This window comes from Monodelphis domestica, chromosome 7 (assembly GCF_027887165.1).
Source record: "Monodelphis domestica isolate mMonDom1 chromosome 7, mMonDom1.pri, whole genome shotgun sequence".
NCBI lineage: Eukaryota > Metazoa > Chordata > Mammalia > Didelphimorphia > Didelphidae > Monodelphis > Monodelphis domestica.
Genome location: NC_077233.1, coordinates 52,641,490 through 52,653,362, shown reverse-complemented (window position 1 = coordinate 52,653,362; position 11,873 = coordinate 52,641,490).

Sequence of the window (11,873 nt, the reverse complement as noted above, 5' to 3'; positions counted from 1 at the left end):
CCATGAAAAATCTTTTGCTCCACACATAATTTTTTTTTTAAACCCTAACCTTCCATCTTGGAGTCAATACTGTGTATTGGCTCCAAGGCAGAAGGGTGGTAAGGGCTAGGCAATGGGGGTCAAGTGACTTGCCCAGGGTCACACAGCTGGGAAGTGTCTGAGGCCAGATTTGAACCTAGGACCTCCAGTCTCTAGGCATGACTCTGAGCCACCCAGCTGCCCCCTCTCCACATATAATTTTGATTATATTCCATAACAAAGAGTCAAATATCTTAGAGATAAGTATTTTTCCTTTGCAAAAAAAAATTCCTTATTTGTTCATCTATTTCTGTGATAACAAGTGGTTCTAAGTAGAATGTTACCCAGTAGATACGGTACTTTCAAAAAATCAAACATCCTAACTTTTCAAGGTAAAGGTAACATTTTTTACCATGGGGTAAGAAAGTAACTGCTTTTTGAAAGAAACTCATTCTGAAGAGAACTTTTTGAAAACAAAAGTTTGGAAATGTTTCCACTTTCATGTGACTTTGTTGCCCAAAAAAAATGTAAGTGTGTCACCCTGAAAAACTCTCCAATTAACACACTTGGAAATAAAATTCTCCAACTTTATAAAAACGATTTAAGTTCTTCCCAGGTAATTTGCAAAAGCAAAACAAAACAAATGACATCAAAACAGAAAGAAATTTACTAGCTAAATGTTTCTTACAAGAATTTTGGTTTGGTTTGGTTTTAAGTTTTGGAGAGATGAAGAAACCAGCAAAACGTTTACCCCCAGAAAAAAAAAAGATTTTGTTTTTGTTCTTTGTTTTAAAGAATGCATAGAAAAGAACATAAGTAAGTCCAAAGAGATTGCAAACAAGCAGAAAATCTTTGAAAGCTACATGTTGCATTTACTATAGTCTTACAAGGAAAAATAAGTTCTATCTAATAAAGATTTACAGCATTATATACAATATAACCCTTTCTTTCTATTCTATTTTCTATTTGGAAATGTTCTTTTTAAGGAAAATGATAAATGATGGAGGGGTTGCAGGAAAATTGGGACACTAATACACTGCTGGTGGAGTTGCAATCTGGCCCAACTATTCTGGAGTTCAATTTGGATCTAGGTGTGAAAGACTCTAAAACTGTGCATACCCTTTGATCCATCAATACACATTACTAAGTCTTGTAAACCTCAAATTTCCTTAGACTTATAATTGTTGAAAATTTCACCATTGGGATATTTCATACTTGGAAAATTTCTTACTGATAGTCTATTGGAATGGGAACTCCATTGGCATGGGAGGTTCCTTCTCTTCCCTTCTTAAGATTACTTTAGGACAGAAACCCTTTGCTGAACAATGGAAAGGACTTTGACCTATGCTTAAGCATAGAACAGGAATTTCTTTGAGTCTTGATTGATTTTAGAATTGATACAATGGAGATACTCCACCCTATTCAGTCCTAATAGGATTGAGTAAGGGCTGCAGCCTAGATCAAAATTTAATTACTCCAATCTCTACCATACTCAAGTTAACAGGATTTAGAAAGGGCTGTAGCAAAGGAGTATAGATTTAATCATTTGAAAATATGACCTTCAACAGACATGTGCAAAAGCCAGAAACCTTTGGGCGGTCCTGGGTTAAGCGAGAGCCTCCATTGACAGGGAAATTGATGAAGAATGATTGGTAGATGTGAGGACTGAGGGGAGGCAACTTGGATGGTGTCCTTAAAGATAGGAGGGTCTGGAGACTGGAGGGGGGGTGGAGTTTTTGGTCGGTGTGGTTCCTGGGCTCTGAGGAAGCTTGCTCTGAAGGAAGCTGAAGGTGGGGGCCTCTGAGACTGTTTCTCCATTTTGGACACGTGAGTAATAGGGACTGATCTCTTTTCTTTGCCCCAGCTATCTAAGGGCTTGGGCCTTTTGGCCCAGCCTAAACAGAAGGGGTATTTAAGCCCTATTCCCTTCTCTCCCCTTTCTCTCTCTATATATATCTCTAATTCCTTTCTTGCTCCTATTGTAATTAAACTCCAAAAAAGGCTGACGGCTGACTTGAGTTTTTCAATTAGGAATTACATAGCTGATTCCTTGGCGACCTTAAATTAATATATATCAGTCTTTTAAAGTGATTCCCTTGTAACATTGTGGCTGACCACACGGGAGTCTAAAGAATCCTCTCAATAAAACTTTTGAAATTCCTTGCCTTTTTACTATACCGTCTCACCACTTAGTCCTTTTTCTTTTTAACAAAAAACTTGGCTTAAAGACACAGCTGCTAGAACACGTGAGTATGAAAAACTTTTTCTCTTTTCTCCTTAAGTTAAATTGGAATCAGCAGTTTTTTTCTTTTTCTTCCCTTTAATCTTAAGGGACAGCTGGGTAGCTCAGCGGATTGAGAGCCAGGCCTAGAGACAGAAGGTCCTGGGTTCAAATTGGACCTCTGATACTTCCCAGCTGTGTGACTCTGATAGACAGAAAACAGCTGTTTTAAATCTCAGCAACAGGACTCTAAAGTCCTGGCTGGAAGAACTGTTTCTAAATATCCTTTCCCTTAAGGAACAACTTCCTGGATTAGAAAAAAAAAAAACCCTGTGGAAAGTTTGTTGCTTTGCCCTGCTCCCCACGTGTTTTGTGAAATTACAAAATATACATATAAAAATGAGTACTACATTCTTTGACAATTATATGGCAGCTGAAGAAGTAGGGGCATTGAGGAATGAAGGATACCTCCAAATTTTTATATTAATAGGTACTGTCATTTTTGTACTCCTCAATACTATATTTAGAGATGAAAAAAATAAAAAATATTGAGGATAAAATAAAACAAAATGAGGATAAAATAAAACAAAATGAGGATAAAATAAAACAAAATGAGGATAAAATAGAAAATATTGAGGATAAAATAGAAAATGTTGAGGATAAAATAGAAAATATTGAGGATAAAATAGAAAATATTGAGGATAAAATAGAAAAAATTGAGGATAAAATAGAAAAAATTGAGGATAAAATAGGAAATATTGAGAATAAAATAGAAAAACTTGAGGATAAAATAGGAAATATTGAGAATAAAATAGGAAATATTGAGGATAAAATGGGAGATATGGAAGATAAAATAGGAAAAATTGAGGATAAAATGCAAGCCCAATTAGAAGATCTAAAATGTTTCTTACAGGATCAATGGGCAAACACCCACTCTACCAGAAACAGACCTGTTTCTGAACCTTTGAATGAGGAAATTTCCTTCCCTGAAATAGAGATGGAAAACACCTTCCCTATAGCCCAGTTAACAGACTGCTTCTCTCGTGTAGTGCAAATCTTGTCTGAATTTAATCCCCAAAACCCTTCCCCTGCAATCCCAGCTTCTCATGTTCCTTCTCCTACAGAAAACCAAATTCCAATGCAAGGGAGATCTTGTCCTCCTAGAGAAACCTGTCCTTGTCAAACTGACCCACAGGTGCAAAATTCAACTAGAGGCCTGTTTCCTCTAAGAGAAGTACCTGAAATAGGACGAAATGGGGATGTGGTGACTTTAAGACATAGGATAGATACCATTTACTCCCCAAGAAATAAATGAATTTACACGAAATATCCCCACATATGAACAAGATCCATTTCTAGTAACAAAAAAGATGGGAGACATATTTTTTCAGTATAATCCGTCTTACAAGGACGTTGAGAGATTACTACAGGCTTTTTTAAGTGAACGTGAAAAAAATAAAATAATTGCTCATGTCAACAAAACCCGGGGGCGTAATGCAGCACATTGGCCATCTCAGGATCCCGAATGGGACTATAATAATCCTGAGGACTATCTACAACTATACCGTTGTAGAGAGGCCATCCTCACGGCCATGAAGGAATGTGCGGACAGTACAGATAAGTGGATGGAACTGGAAAAAAATAAGCAAAAGGAAAACGAAACACCCTCCAGATTTATGGACAGAATTATCGAGTTTGGGGACAGATACTTAGATTGGGACTTAAATAAAGAGAATAGTTTAAGACAAGTTAGAAGAATCTTTGTAAACAATTCTTGCAAAGTAATTAAAAATTATTTTAAAACACAATGCCCAAGATGGTCAGATATGGACCTTGAAGAATTGCGAAAAACAGCTATATATGTTTTTAAGGGAAACGAAGAAAAGGAGAAAGAGAATAATGATGACATGGAGGAAATGAAGAAAAAAATGAGATGTGTAATAGATAGGATAACTAAATTAGAAAGTGGGCATGATAATGAACCAACGACAATTGCCCCTCTCCAGAAATCCAATTATCAATCCATTACTTGCCACTTCTGTAAGAAGAAGGGCCACAAAATGATAGAATGTAGAACCTTTCTTAAGATGTTTGGAAGGAATACACAGTTTAATAATGGTTTTAGAAATAATAACTATAGAAATTATGATAATGGTTATAGAAACCAGAATTCTAGAAATTATAATAATGACTATGGAAATAACTATAATGAATATAGAAATAAGAACTTTAGAAACCAGAATTATAGAAATAGGAATTGGGAATTTAATGACAATGCTCAAATTGAAGAAAATTTTAATGATAATACTCAACAATATATGAGAAATGGCGCTCGTCCAAAAATTACTCGAGGTACTAATGACCCTCAGAGAGGTGCCCTTCAGGGGGGTGCCCAAGGAATATCCCAAACACAATGATGGTGCCCGGGGGGGGGGGCTGGGGCACAGGAATCAGAGGATACAACCTTTGATTTCCCAGACCCTGATGTCCTACTACCCGTTGTCCCTATCCACTGCCCTCCCCATACTAATGAACCCCATGTTACCTTAAAAGTGGGTAACACCTATTATGATTGTCTATTAGACACCGGAGCTTCCTGGTCTGTATTAAAGAGAACACCTGATTTACAATGTTATTCTATTGGCTCAGAGAATGTAATGGGAGTATCAGGAATAACCCAAAGAGTTAAAAGACTTCCTCCTAGAATGGTGTCTGTAGGACCCCTAGAGGTACAACACTCCTTCCTTTTGATGCCTGACTCCCCTTTAAATTTGCTGGGGAGGGACCTTCTATGCAAACTCAGAGCCACAATAACCTGCTCCCCAGATGGCTCATTATCATTAGAAGTACCAGAGGAATCTTTAAATTTACTCCCTGTACTTCTCTCGGAAAACCAGGAGGCAAAAGAACCTTCCATTTTTGAAATACCTAAAGATATACCGGAGTCTCTTTGGGCCACATCTTCTTCTGATGTAGGCTTACTTAAATCTGTTGTTCCTGTGCAGATAAAAACTAAATCTAGCCCACCTCCTTCTATCCCTCAGTATCCCCTCTCAAAGGAGGCAATTGAGGGTATTACACCAGTTATTAACTCATTAATAGAACAGGGAATAATAATCCCTTGCAAATCTGAATACAACACGCCCATCCTGCCAATTAAAAAACCAAAAAAAGGACCCGATGGCAAACACATCTATAGATTCGTACAGGATCTAAGGGCAGTGAATAACCACGTTATAAAGAGACACTCCATAGTTTCTAACATACATACTATTATTTCATCTATTCCTAGCACAGCTACATACTTTACAGTAGTAGACTTGTGTTCAGCTTTCTTTTCCATACCAATACATGAAAACTCCAGGCATATTTTTGCTTTCACCTGGAAGGGCTCACAATATACCTGGTGTCGGCTGCCACAGGGTTATGTCGAAAGTCCGAGCTTATTTGAGCAAATTTTGAGCCAAGACACAGACAATATAACATTTAAAAATAGCAAATTAATCAAATATGTAGATGATCTACTCTTGGCTTCAACAGATGCAAAAACATGGCAAGAAGATAGCAAACACCTTCTTTTGGAATTGCACAAAAGAGGACATAAAATCTCTAAGGATAAAGTTCAATGGTGTCTCCAAAAAGTAGAATATTTGGGATTCATCTTGACTGCGGTTGCTCGTTATATTTCTCCAAAACGAATTGAGAACATTCAAAAATTGCGTGCTCCTACCACTAAGAAACAGCTGAGAGCAATTTTAGGAGCAACAGGGTTTTGTAGACAATGGATTCCTTGCTATGGGGAAATCACTAAACCCCTTATAGCATTAACAAAGGATTCGGTTCCTGAACCCCTCAAATTAGAGCCTGAACACTTGTCAGCTCTAACAGATCTGAAAAAGGCTATCATGTCTGCCCCTGCTCTAGGCATCCCAGATTACAACAAGCCATTTACTTTATATGTGCATGAGCGAAGAGGAGTAGCCTCTGGTGTGTTAACTCAGACTTTGGGACCTTCTCAGCGCCCAATTGCTTATTATTCTGCCCAGCTAGACCCAGTAGCAGCAGGAGCACCACCATGCCTTAGAGGAGTAGCTGCTACAGCCTTACTAGTAACAAAAACTGTTGATTTAGTATTGGGATGTCCATTAACAATAATGTGCCCACATGAGATTGAAGCATTATTGGTAAAACATAGAACACAGGCATTCTCGGATCAGAGAATTACAAGGTATGAAATAACCTTATTAAATAGTGAAAATATTACCTTGAAACGCTGTTCAACTCTTAACCCTGCCACCTTGCTTCCAGATTTACCTACTTCAGGAGAACCACTACATAACTGTGAAACATTAGTGTCCATGGCAGAAAAGCCTCGAGATAATCTCTTGGACACTCCTTTAGACAATGCAGATCTGATTTTATTTACCGATGGTTCCTCTTTTATGAGGGATGGCATATGTTACACTGGAGCTGCCGTAGTCTCAGAATTTGCCACTGAATGGTCAGCTTCACTACCTTCTAACATTAGCGCTCAAGGAGCAGAACTCATAGCTCTAAAACAAGCTTGTATAATTGCCAAGGATAAAAAGGCAACAATTTATACGGATTCTAGATATGCTTTCGGCATTTGTCACTCAGTCGGGATGCTATGGCTCCAAAGAGGATTTTTAACCTCAGCTGGAAAATCCATAGCTAATGCAGAAATTATTAATGAAGTTCTTTCTGCTCTCAAACTGCCTAAAGCCCTAGCTGTAGTTCATTGCTCTGCCCATACAGGTGGCTCTGACCCTGTCTCTAGAGGAAATGACCGAGCAGATGCTGCTGCAAAACTAGCAGCCATAGAAGGACCTGGATTAATTTTAACATTAACAACAACTGATAATTTAAATTTATCACTCTCCTATAATGAAAAGGAAGTGGAAAAATGGAAACACAAATTTAAAGCAAAACAAATTAATGGAGTATGGGTGTCACCTGAAGGAAAACCCCTGCTCCCTAGAAGTTTCTATAACCAAATTTGCCAATCTATTCATAAAAATGGTCATTTTGGCACCCAGGGCATCGTGGACTCTGTCAAGAGAGTATGGATAGCCCCTGGTATAACTACTGTAGCCTCTAAAGTATGTTCAGCCTGCCCTATTTGCCAGGAATATAACCAACATGCATATCGTGGAAAAGCCTTTGGGGGACGTCCCCTGGCTTACACACCTTTTGAACACCTACAGATAGATTTCATAACAATGCCAAAGGCTGGACGTTATAAATTTTGTCTAGTAATTGTAGATCAACTAACCAGATGGCCGGAAGCATTTCCTACGACCCGAGCCACAGCAGATTTTGTTGCAAAGATACTTTTAAAAGAAATTATTCCTCGTTTTGGCCTACCAGCATGTATTGACTCCGATAGAGGGAGTCATTTTACCGATTCTGTCTTAAATCAAATATATTCTTGCTTGGGGATAACTCCAAAATTCCATGTTCCATATCACCCCCAGAGCTCAGGCCAAGTGGAGAGGACGAATAAAGAACTTAAGACTATGATTGGCAAATTATGCACTGAGACCCATTTAAAATGGCCTGAAATTCTCCCTCTGGCCCTATTTTATCTTAGAAGCAGGCCTAGAGGAGACTTACATATTTCACCATTTGAGATGCTTTTTGGACATCCGCCTATACAGGCTAAGCCTTTCTCCCCGGCTTATACATCGCTATTAGGGGGAGATATTACTATTGCTTCCTATATACAGGAGTTACAGCACAAACTATGTGAACTTCATGAATCCGGAGCTGCAGTACAAGCTGGACCATTAGACTTTTCTCTGCATGACCTGAACCCAGGAGATAAAGTTTATATCAAGAATTTCAAGCGAACTGGAGCAACTGAACCTTCATGGGAAGGACCATTCCAAATATTATTAACTACTCCAACATCTATAAAGATTGGAGAAAGAGACTCTTGGATTCACTGCTCACATGTGAAGAAAGCATCTTCTGCTGAGACTGATTAACTCTATCTTATCATATGAATTGTGACTCTATCTTATCATAAGAATTGGAGATAATAATCCATAGACAAATGGATGCTGGTTTTTTTTCTTTCAAGAATATATTGAATTACTGATTTTTTTTCTTATTTTTTCTTATTTCTTTTCTTTTATTTTTTATCAGAATATTTGATTTTTTTTCTCATTTTTTGTACTGAAGGTACACATAATTAATATTAATATTTTTTTCCCTGCAGTAATACAAGTTAATATATATACTCTTGCTATAATATCAATATATGCCTAAAAGCTTTAAACTATGGGAACCTGCCATTTATTGATAAAATATTATAGGACTGTGATTAATGTTTGTGTCTGATTCCAGGAAAAGGGATAAAAACAAGGAGCACAGACTAAACCTGAATAGTGCCAATAGAGCACACAAGAAATATTAAAGTGAGACTCGAGGTTGCGACGCTGAACTTATGTTTAAGTTGTAGGACTTCCTTGTATCTACACTCTTTTCGAAATACTCAAACAAGTACAAAGCTTGACTATCATGCTGGCTCCCTATATCCCTGAGGAAAAATCAGACAAGGGAATGATATTTCCCCATCAAAATAGAATTCTAATTCTTTTCTTCTTATATTATGGCAACTTCCTGTAGTCTTGGCTACAAATGGCTAAGTGAAATATTACTGCATTCTGTCCTACATACTTGTGGGATAGAAATTACTTTAAACTGGACCTATACAAGGTCTATTTTGAATTTTTCTTATGTTTTTGATTATTTTTCTATTCTTTTGATAATTGACACATATACCCCCATAACTGAACATTGCATTCTGAGCTAAACTTGATTTTTTTTTAAAATACTTACTTCAGGGGGGATTGTATTTTAATTTAAAATCTAAGAATTTTTGAATTTTTTTTGCTTGAGATTGTATTTTTATAAAAATCCAAGACTTTTGTTTAAGATTTTACTGTTATAAAAAATTCAAAGACTTTGATTTGTTTGAGAAAAGATCTTCAAGAAAGAAGCTTGAAACTTTTATATCCAGAGAATGAACTGTTGCAGAAAGATGCCAAAAACCTACACTTCATCAAGAAGATCAAGAATGAACTTTGGATGTGATTGATTGGACTGAACTTTTGATTGAACATTTATTGTAACATTTATGCCAAAAGGGACTGCCCCTAATTTGGCTTTCTGTCAATGCACCTAGCAAACATTGGTTTTGCTTTCTTTTCTTTTCTATTTCCTCTCTCACTATTCTAATTTCTCCTAGAAAATTGAATATTGTGTATATCTTTAGTTAGAAGTGAATTTAGAACTACAAAATGATTATGTTAAATGATCAATGGGGAGACTAGTCTCCCAATGATCATCAGGGGGGATTGTAAACCTCAAATTTCCTTAGACTTATAATTGTTGAAAATTTCACCATTGGGATATTTCATACTTGGAAAATTTCTTACTGATAGTCTATTGGAATGGGAACTCCATTGGCATGGGAGGTTCCTTCTCTTCCCTTCTTAAGATTACTTTAGGACAGAAACCCTTTGCTGAACAATGGAAAGGACTTTGACCTATGCTTAAGCATAGAACAGGAATTTCTTTGAGTCTTGATTGATTTTAGAATTGATACAATGGAGATACTCCACCCTATTCAGTCCTAATAGGATTGAGTAAGGGCTGCAGCCTAGATCAAAATTTAATTACTCCAATCTCTACCATACTCAAGTTAACAGGATTTAGAAAGGGCTGTAACAAAGGAGTAAAGATTTAATCATTTGAAAAATATGACCTTCAACAGACATGTGCAAAAGCCAGAAAACTCTGGGCAGTCCTGGGTTAAGCGAGAGCCTCCATTGACAGGGAAATTGATGAAGAGTGATTGGTAGATGTGAGGACTGAGGGGAGGCAACTTGGATGGTTTCCTTAAAGATAGGAGGGTCTGGAGACTGGAGGTGTGGTTGAGTTTTTGGTCGGTGTGGTTCCTGGTCTCTGAGGAAGCTTGCTCTGAAGGAAGCTGAAGGTGGGGGCCTCTGAGACTGTTTCTCCATTTTGGACACGTGAGTAATAGGGACTGATCTCTTTTCTTTGCCCCAGCTATCTAAGGGCTTGGGCCTTTTGGCCCAGCCTAAACAGAGGGGGTATTTAAGCCCTATTCCCTTCTCTCCCCTTTCTCTCTCTATATATATCTCTAATTCCTTTCTTGCTCCTATTGTAATTAAACTCCAAAAAAGGCTGACGGCTGACTTGAGTTTTTCAATTAGGAATTACATAGCTGATTCCTTGGCGACCTTAAATTAATATATATCAGTCTTTTAAAGTGATTCCCTTGTTACAGTCTGTATCTCAAAGAGATTTTTTTTTTAAAGAAAAGGACGTTTTTGTACAAAAATATTTGTTGCAGTGCTTTTTGTGGTAGCAAAGAATTGGAAATTGAGAAGTTGTCCATCAATGGGGGAATAGCTGAACAAGTTGTGGTATATGATATATAGATATATAGTATATGGAATACTATTATGCTATAACAAATAACAAGCAGGATTATTTTTCTTTTTTTTCCACTTGAGAACTCTTCCACAAAATGACTAATATGGGGAAATGTTTTACATGACTACACATATAGAATCTGTATCAGATTGCTTTCTGTCCTGGTGGGATGGGGAAAGAGCAAGGAAGGAATGGGGGTTAGAAGAATGGAGAAATTTTGAAACAAAACTTTAATAAAATAAATGTTTAAAATAGTTTTACATGTAGTAGGAGGAACCAAAATATATATATTTTTAATGAAGTAGTTTATTAGGACAATTTGCAGTGAGTTCATCGTTAACTTAAAAGCACATTACATAGATGTGCTATCACTTTCAGTACATTAGACTTTTGTGTGATGAGAAAGTGGTTACTTGCTTCCAAATCTTCTTTCTTGTCTGGTTGTGTGCTGTAGGTCCATAGGATCATGGGACTAGAGGTAGAAGGAGCTCTAAAGGTCATCTAGTCCCACCTCCTTTTTATATACAACTGAGGCCTATATAGGTTAAATGACTAGCCCAATATCACACAAGTCATAAGCACCACACGCTGGAATTGAACTCAGGTCTTGTCTCTCTACAGTTCATACCTTTCTGCTGAGAAATTCTGGCTTTCTAAAATGACTGCCTTTTCCATTCTTTCTTCCATAAAAAAGGGTCACAGGATTTTCAAGTAAGAGGGTTGTTTTTATGGATGAAATAATAGCAAATTTTACTAAGTAAAAAATAGAGCTATTCTAGGTTTTGTTTACAAGTAAAATTTTAAAAAAGGAAATACTCTTTTTAGCTAGTATTTTAAAGATCAGAACAAAAAATGAAATTCAAAAAAAAAATCCTAGATGAATTTATTTGGAAAGAAAAACCAAAAATGCTTAATTTCTATGTTGGAGTCAATACTAAGTATCAAGTACAAGGCAGAAGAGACATGAGGGCAAGGAAATTGGGGTTAAGTGGCTTGCCAGAAGTCACACATCCAGGAAGGGTCTAAGGTCACATTTGAACCCAGGACCTCCCATCTCCAGGCCTGGCACTCTATCCACTGAGCCACCTACCTGCTTCTTTAGAAGAACTTCAACAAAAATCTAATTGGTAGTTAGGACTGAAAACTG